This window comes from Nyctibius grandis, chromosome 7, assembly GCF_013368605.1.
Source record: "Nyctibius grandis isolate bNycGra1 chromosome 7, bNycGra1.pri, whole genome shotgun sequence".
In the NCBI taxonomy this organism is placed as follows: domain Eukaryota; kingdom Metazoa; phylum Chordata; class Aves; order Nyctibiiformes; family Nyctibiidae; genus Nyctibius; species Nyctibius grandis.
In genome coordinates, this window is record NC_090664.1 from 54,856,936 (window position 1) to 54,866,261 (window position 9,326).

Here is a 9,326-nt window from a genome sequence, read left to right on the forward strand (position 1 = left end):
AGTTTTACGGGTCTGTCTTGTGCTTGAGAGAGGTGCCTGACCTGGAGCAGGGCAAACAGGTTGACAACAGGTTGACAAGTTCTGGTTGGCAAGTTCACCATGAGCCAACAATGTGCCCTTGTGGCCAGGAAGGCCAGTGGTGTCCTGGGGTGCATTAGGAAGAGTGTGGCCAGCAGATCATAAGATGTTATCCTCCCCCTCTACACTGCCCTAGTGAGGCCACACCTGGAGTAACAGTGTGCAGTTCTGGGCTCCCCAGTTCAAGAAAGACAAGGAACTACTGGAGAGAGTCCAACAGAGGGGTATGGAGATGATCAGAGGAGTGGAGTATCTCTCTTTTGGGGAAAGGCTGAGGGAGCTGGGTCTGTTTAGCCTGGAGAAGAGAAGACTGAGGGGGGATCTTATCAACACTTACAAATACCTTAGGGGCAGGTGTCAAGGGGATGGGGCAGACTCTTCTCAGTGGTGCCTAGTGACAGGACAAGGGGCAATGGGCACAAGCTGAAACATGGGAAGTTCCATCTCAATATGAGAAGAAATTTCTTTACTGTGAGGGTGCCAGAGCCCTGGCACAGGCTGCCCAGGGAGGGTGTGGAGTCTCCTTCTCTGGAGATATTCAAAACCCGCCTGGACGTGATCCTGTGCAGCGTGCTCTTGGTGACCCTGCTTTGGCAGGGGGTTGGACTAGATGATCTCCAGAGGTCCCCTTCCAACCCCAACCACTCTGTGATTCTGTGAATGCACCGGGGTGTTCCTTCAGTCTGGGGCTGCTCCAATTATCTGCAATGTGTGAGCCGTGGAGATGTGCGCCTGTGGATCCCTGCTAGGAGGCTTTCCCAGCCTCAGTTTCCCTGTGCTGGGGTGAGTGAGGGTCGTTGTCTTTGGCAAATTTCCAAGACGCACAGGGCTAATGTAATAAATGAAGCCTGGCTGTTAATTTGAGTGAAAGATGGACTAGACAAGCCAAGGTTCCTGCGTGCCAGGCGCTGTACAAGCCCAGGCTCTGTATGAACCCAGCCAGCAGTGGGCAGGGAGAGGAGTACAGCGGGTAGGCAGGGCCTTCCAGAGCGACCAGTGCTTCCAGGTGTCCCTGTTTCAGAGGATCTGATCTCAGGTGTCAGACCCAGACGCTCCCAGCAGCTCCCACTGTTGTCTTTGGAGCAGCGGCTGGAAAGTCAGGTCAGCTCATCTTTGTCCATCTCCCTGCTGCAGGCCGTGCTTGAAAAAGGTAATTAAACACCTCCACACTGCCAGCAAACGAAGCAATACTATGTCCATAATGTAAGAACAGAAAATTTGCAGCCATGAGCAGGAAACCATCACCGGGGAACTAATTAGCGAATTGTGTCTCAGCTTCACTGCTTGGCCTTCAAAGGGCAGCGTTAGCCCAGGGTGCAGGTAAGTCCCACGTGTGGTTTGCAGTTAAAAACCTTGTTATTTAAAATGCAAACAAGCCCTGGAATGAGCTGCACTATGTTGGAGCGAGTCCAGAGGAGGCTACAAAGATGCTCAGAGGGCTGGAGCCCCTCTGCTATGGAGACAGGCTGAGAGAGTTGGGGCTGTTCAGCCTGGAGAAAAGAAGGCTCCGGGGAGACCTTCTAGCACCTTCCAGTACCTGAAGGGGCTACAGGAAAGTTGGAGAGGGACTTTTTACAAGGGCATGGAGTGATAGGACGAGGGGGAATGGTTTTAAACTGGAAGAGGGAAGATTTAGATTAGATATTAGGAAGAAATTCTTTGCTGTGAGGGTGGTGAGACACTGGAACAGGTTGCCCAGAGAAGCTGTGGCTGCCCCCTCCCTGGCAGTGTTCAAGGCCAAGTTGGATGGGGCTGGGAGCAACCTGGTCTAGTGGAAGGTGTCCCTGCCCATGGCAGGGGGTTGGAACTAGATGGTCTTTAAGGTCCCTTCCATCCCAAACCATTCTGTGATTCTATGATAAATCTGTTCCAGTGGAGACCTCATCAGCGCTGAGTGCCTCACTCCTGCCATTGCAGAGGACAAGGGATGAGGACCAGTTTGGAGGAGTTGCATCCTGGAGCTCAGCCAGATGGATGCTGATGGTGACTGCTGTCGCCCTGCCTGGCGTCCCTGGACAGCTGAGCTGCTCATGCCCTTCTTAGCTCACAGCCCGTGTCGCTATGAGATGTACCCAGGTGGACACGTGTGTTCTTGTCCTGACTAATATGTGCATAATTTACAAAAAGGTGCTTTGTGCCCCTGTGTTTCAAGCAAACAAATAAAAAAGCTGGGATGTGTCTAAGGACCCACTTAATAAAAATTTTTAGGGTGGTCCTCACGCAAAGCAGCCCTTTGCCAGGCTTTACTGGTGTCTGTGCTGATTGCTGGCTGCTGGGCACTGCACCCATCAGCTGGTGGGTACCGAAAAACCGGTTGCTGTGACTTTGCCCAGCCCTTGATCACGCAGTGATCTTCAAACTCCTTCAAAGGGAACTGCAAAAATTAACTCAGAAAAGACTGTCTAGTGCCTCCCCCGCTTAAATTCACCCCCCAGGGCTATGCCCTTGGCACTGAGGAGCTGATGGGGGCTGAGCAGGGTGCACCCTTCAGCGACCAGCAGCCGCTTCCCAGAAGAGGGTGCTGTCAGGCAGAGAATAACAAGTTCCAGGAAGGTATTTTAGACACTGAAACCGTTTTATTTTTAACTCTTCTGGGTGTTTCAGTTGTGCTGCAGCCCTGGAGCTCCAGCACCGCATTGCTCTAACGCTCTTTGTTAATTCAATGGCTGAAAATGCTGTTGTAACCCGGAATTTAACGCAAGTGAGATCACAATCCTTAGAAATGTAGTTCATAGAAGTTCATCTTCAGGGGAGCACATAGCTGGGGTGTAGGAGTGAAGTATGGATCCTCCCCGCCAAGAGCTTATGGGGTTGGGGGGATCCATCTGGTTAAATGCAATTATTTACAGCATGGATGGTTGTAGCCTCCTGGGCAGTCTCCGTGATCAGCGGAGTCTAGGGCACTTAAGTCTCATCCTTAAGTGGTCATTGTGAACAGGCAATGTTTAGCTCGGCTGAAAGAGGGGGATGCCAGGGATGGAGCACAGCCAACGCCTGAAGGTAACAGGGATGGAGCACAGCCAACGCCTGAAGGTAACAGGGATGGGAGCACAGCCAGCTCCTGAAGGTAGTGGCATGCACCGTACCTCACCCGCGTGTTGCAAAAATCCCCCTTATGAAAAAAAAAAGGCAGAAGATGACGGGCTTGTCCTAACAAAGATGGGTCCGACAGCTGTACTTCGGAAATTCAGCTTAAACCTTTTTGATTCCTATCTTCGCTGTGACCTGCAATTCACCTTCTGTGCCAGATAGGCAGAGTTTAGTATTTATAAGCGGGGGCTACTGAACCTCAGTCTAACTCCGCGTCGCTCTGCCACGCTCATTTCCATGTTCCTATCATCTGAGCCGATCATGTAACACTCCGCTTTCTGCTGTAATCTGCAGCAATCTCCCCTGCAAGGGGGTGGGAGAACATTGCTCATTCATTTCATAAAGCTATGAAAAATGAAAAGCACTGTCAAAACCAATTGGTCTTTTTAAGTAATATCTCAGCTTGCGATGCCGGGGCTCTAGCTCTGGATTTAGACAGCATTTAGGGTCATGCCCACTTTTAGGAACTGTATGAAGAAGAGGAGTAGAAGAGAAAGGTTCCTTTTTTCTTCTAATACAAGAACCGGTGAATAATCAATAAAATTGGCAGGTGACAGCTTTGAAATAGCTACTGAGAGCAAAGATCACCGTGCACTTGTGCTGTTCTTCCTCTCTTTGCTTTGCGTCTTCTGGTGACCACTGTCTGGTCTGTGAAGACTTGGAGGTATGGAAAGAACCAGAGTGATAATCAGTTGTTTGCCCAGCAGTCAACACACACAAATCAACCCACACAAGCTAAATCCATCTATGCCAACCTTTAACCGATACAGTACTAAGAGCAGCGTTTAAGCCAACTGATCTGTAATTGGGTTAAACAGATGTTGCTTCAGACCAGGACTCTACGTCTTCATTAATAAATTGATGACAAATACAGCTGCGAGTCCAGAGGAGGGCGACCAAGCTGGTGAAGGGTCTGGAGGGTCTGACCTATGAATAACGGCTGAGAGAGCTGGGGTTGTTTAGCCTGGAGAAGAGGAGGCTCAGAGGTGACCTTATTGCAATCTACAACTACCTGAAGGGAGGTTGTAGTGAAGTGGGATTCGGCCTCTTCTCCCAGGCAACTAGCGATAGGACAAGAGGACACAGCCTCCAGCTTCGCCAGGGGAGGTTCAGGTTGGACATTAGGAAGAATTTCTTCTCAGCAAGGGTGATTAGACATTGGAAGGGGCTGCCCAGGGAGGTGATGGAGTCACCATCTCTGGATGTGTTTAAGAAAAGACTGGACATGGCACTTAGTGCCATGGTCTAGTTGACATGGTGGTGTCAGGGCAATGGTTGGACTCGATGATCCCAGAGGTCTCTTCCAACCTGATTGATTCTGTGATTCTGTGCTTTGCAGCAAGAAAAGCAAGAAACCCTCAGCACCTTTTCCCCCAAAACCCGAAGCAAAGAAACCTTGTCAGGGACTTTCCTTTTTGGTTTTCATTTCGGGAACAGAGCAAAGCTCTGCTCTTTCTTCAAGGGTTTCGTGTTAGTGAAAGGGGTATTTACATGAGACGTGTTGTTACAGTAACTGAACAGGAGCCCTAGAATAAGGATTCCTGATCGTAGAATCATGGAATGGGTTGGGTTGGAAGGGATCTTAAAGATCATCTAGTTCCAACCCCCCTGCCATGGGCAGGGACACCTTCCACTAGACCAGGTTGCTCCAAGCTCCATCCAACCTGGCCTTGAACACTTCCTCCCCCAGCTAAATAATTCCATATTTCTGAGCTTTGTTTTCCTCCAGTGTTAGGCCACAATAGCAGTAGTGTCTGGAAAGTACCTTTAGGGCTGGTTATACTGGTGGATATTTGCTACCCTCCCACTAACCCCAGCAGGTCCTGGCTGAGGCCACACACGGGTTCGCACTCATCTAACAGGCAATTCCCAATTGCATTGTTCTCAGAAGACATAAAAAATGAGCAGAGGTCTCATCCCTCTTTGCTAACTGCCCCCCCTCTGATCAGGAGCCCCTCAGTACTTTTCCAAATCCCACATCCCCATTTGCAAAAATATTATGATGAAAAGAAAAGCCCACGACTGAATTTTCTGCCTCTTGGGGGAAATCAGATATGAAATAATAAATATATATTATATCCTCCAGGCAAACCTCTGCTGGCCACTAATACCTACAGATTAATTGTACTAATCCAGTGTGATCAAGGGGAGATGGTTGGCTACTTGGCACTATTTTGGTCCCTCGCTTACGAAACTCCATCTCTGTGTTTGAAAGAAAGTCTTTACATAACTGTAATCACTCAGATAAGAAAAGGACTAAACTGTCCCAAAACATTTTATCTTCTGCACAGATGCTGCCTATGAATTTTGACTTGATTAAATAACACAGCAACATAATATTTTGTTCTGAATAACAAATGTCCTTCTGTAGGAGGGAAGGAGCAAGTCTGTTCTCTCGACCGGCTGTTTGGTGCAAACAGAAGTAAGGACTGATGGAGGTTGGAGAAGCCGGCAATTACTTATAGAATCATAGAATTGTTTTGGTTGGAAAGGACATTTAAGATCATTGAGTCCAACCACTACCCTGGCACTGTCAAGTCCATCTCTAAACCATGTCCCTCAGCACCACATCTGCACAGCTTTTAAATACCTCCAGGGATGGTGACTCCACCACTGCCCTGGGCAGCCTGTTCCAATGCTTGACAACCTTTTCAGTGAAGAAATTTTTCCTGATCTCCAATCTAAACCTCCCATGGCACAACTTGAGGCTGTCTCCTCTCGTCCTATCACTTGTTACCTGGGAGAAGAGACCAACACCCACCTCGCTACACCCTCCTTTCAGGTACTTGTAGAGAGCGATAAGGTCTCCCCTCAGCCTCCTTTTCTCCAGACTAAACACCCCCAGGTCCCTCAGCTGCTCCTCATCACACTTGTGCTCCAGACCCTTCACCAGCTTCGTTGCCCTTCTCTGGACTCTCTCCAGCACCTCAATGTCTTTCTTGTTGTGAGGGGCCCAAAACTGAACACAGTATTCGAGGTGTGGCCTCACCAGTGCTGAGTACAGAGGGATGATCCCTGCCCTAGTCCTGCTGGCCACACTAGTGCTGGTACAAAATTCACCTGGTTGGTGAGAGTTGCTTGGAAAATAGCTAAGGAACACTGGAAAGATACATCCCGTTGTGTCACCGAAGGGCCTGTGACACACGTCTGGCTCAGAGAGGTCCCCAAACATGTAGCCCTGGTGCCATCACAAGTGACAAAGTGAAATTAAGGTCTGGGGCAAACCACGGGAAGGGACCAGTAGTGCCTGAGGACTACCGTCCTAGCTGAGTGCACTAGGAAGGGATTTGTTAAATAAAAGTGGTTTGTATCTTTTCCACCGTGTCTACTTCCCACTTCTTAAAAAAGGGTCCTTTCACATCCCAGGAAGCACAGCATTGGGCTGACACGGAGAAGCGTGGTTTTAGGATGCTCAGGCTGCGAGGTGTGAACGCGAACAAGAGAGGTCTCGCTCTTGTTTCCTGCCCTGCTGCTCATTGCCCACCGATGAGCTGCTGTTTGCAAAACTAGGATCACCAGCAGACAGCAACGATCTGAGCAGGAGACAACCAGGATGCGCCAGAACCTTGGAGACAAGATTTCTCATCCATCACAGTTTTCACCTGTATTTTGCCTCTCTTTGTGACTCATTTTTGCAGACTGATTTACACCAAGATGAGTGAGGACCTGGCATGTACTTTTCAAAATGTTTATAGAGAGACTTGGAAAGTTAAGTTCCTTCTCAGCGATTCCTACAGCAAAACCTCAGTCTCACACAATCCCCCCTTCAGACCTGCCAGGGGAGGAAGAGTTGAATCAAGATGAGGATGCTGGTGTCCTGGTCCCAGGTGGACGCTTCCATCCCAAGCTCTCACCTCCCCCACCTCCATCCCTTTCGGGATGACCTGAATCCAACCTCACTGAAGCACAGCTTTTTTTTTAGTACAGCTTTTTATTAGAAAAATAGAGGCAAACCATCTGCAAATCAGAGGAAATGCAGAAAAAATCTAGGGGAAAGAGGTGAATCTCCTGTGCAGCGAAAGTACGCTGGTAGGTGGTATTAAAAAGAAGGACAATTGCAAAATGTAATTTATTTTGCTTTGTAAAAAGAAACGTAGGGAAGAACAGCAAATAACATTGGATCATATGTCAACATTTCAGTGGGTGTCCACAACTCCTGCTAGTTCCTCCGTCTCCTGCATGCCTACCTTCAGCCTACCGATAAATAAAAACAAAGTCATAAAAAATATACCTGGGAAATAATAGTCTCCCTCTGTATGGATTATACCACCCTTTCCACACCCCTTTCTGCACCAGCTCACTCTCTTGGGTGTCCACACGCAGCCTGCATGTTTGTAGGCAGAGCTTCATCAGCACGGCGCAGCGCAGTGACCAAATTGTTAAGGGATGGGACATTTTTGTGATGGAGGCATCTGCAGTGCTGACTCCATGCTCCAGCTATGTCTAATAGCCGCTGGCCATTGCAGCCTGCGTCCCTACAGCCCCTGCTCTTTTCCCGAATAGACCAGGTACTGTGGGCTGAAAACCCCATGAACCCACAGGGATGTCTCTGTCCGAGCCTGGCTCTCCTTTGCAGCCCATGGACACGTAGCCAGCAGAGTCAATGAAGTCCTGGAGTCTCATCCCAGAGTGGACATCTAAATAGGGCAGAAAAAAATCACTTTGTCCATCTCTCCATTTCTCTCCTTTGATTTTAAATGGGGATGACGGGCTCTGATATTTGCATCTGTGCCATGGAGACATGAATTCCGGTGAGATAAAGCCAGCCCCAGAGCATGGTGCACCTGCAACCACTGAGATAGGGAAAAATAAATATATTCTCAATCTGTTTTATTTTCTTACTTGACATTGGGACAATTTTCAAGTAAGAGACTTTGCTGGACTAAGAATTCATCTTCATTCAACCCACAGCAGTCAAACTTTTCTAGAAAGCCAATGGAAAACTGCCCAGCCACATCTCATAAACACAGAGCTGCTCCTGTTCCCCAAAGGAGGGTCCAGCTGGGCCGTGCTCATGCTTTACTGTTTGTCCTCCTGGGCCTTATTTGGAAGATGCTCAGGCAAAGCCTTTCCTTCTCATACCCGTGCTCCAGTAACATGGTCTGTTACTCATCACTCTCAGTCCCCCTGGTTGGAAGACCAGTCACCTAATCAGGGCGGAAGGTTTGCCATGCGATGTGTGTAGCCACTTCCCGATCATCCCCTACTCCAGCTTGTTTATGTGCAGCAGGATTATTAGCAAGACATAATGTGAGTTAAAGAAATCAGGATCAGGTCGAAAAGGGGAGCTGGGTAATTTATTCCTCACTGTCATTTAATTCCTGAGAGAAAATCCCCAAACAAGGGACAAGGCAGGGGCAACTGGTCAGCGAGGGCTGAGCCTACACGCCAGCTTGCTGCCTCTTTAGCTTGCAGAAACAGGGCAGAGCTGTGCAAAGATTACTGGAGCAAGAACATCTTGCAGAAGAAAAAAAAAAGCAAACTTGAAAGAATACAAAGCTTCCAGGAAACAGCAGTCTTCCACCATGGTCTGTTTCCCAGTGAATGATTTAATTCTCACTTTTCATGTAATAGTTTAGTGTACGGTTATCACGGTCTGTTATCATTCTACCTATTTAGGGCTGATGAATTTACCACCAGCGAAACAAATGCAGGAAAAAACAATCATCTGATTAAAACAACAAAAATGCTGAAGGAAATCTTCAAAGTCAAGCAGATCTACTGGGGGAAAAAAAGAAAAAAAGAATGAAACCAGTCCTTACTTTTGTGTAACTCTCCATTTGTTTCATCTAGTGATCACGCAGGGTTTGAAGATAGGCTGGTCCAGTTTTTGCAAGCTTATAGTGGTGTATCGAGCCTTCCTTCAGCTCCTGCCATCGCTTCATGGCATTGAATCTCTTTGCTGTAGTTAATGGCAGAATATTAATTTTAACGGACAGGACAGCAGGGGCTGCACGGGGGGATGGAGCGCTGGGCACACGCTGAATCCACAGTGGTGAGCGCTGCTAAAAGCATGGAGGGAAGGGGATGATTTCACACCGGCTAATTTTAACGGGCAGGTGCTCCAAAGGCACCTGCAGGGACTGCAAGGTAGCACTGCATGGACGTGGTGGTGTGCTTCACCTCCTTTGTGCAACCTCAAAGGCAAAACCTGGAGG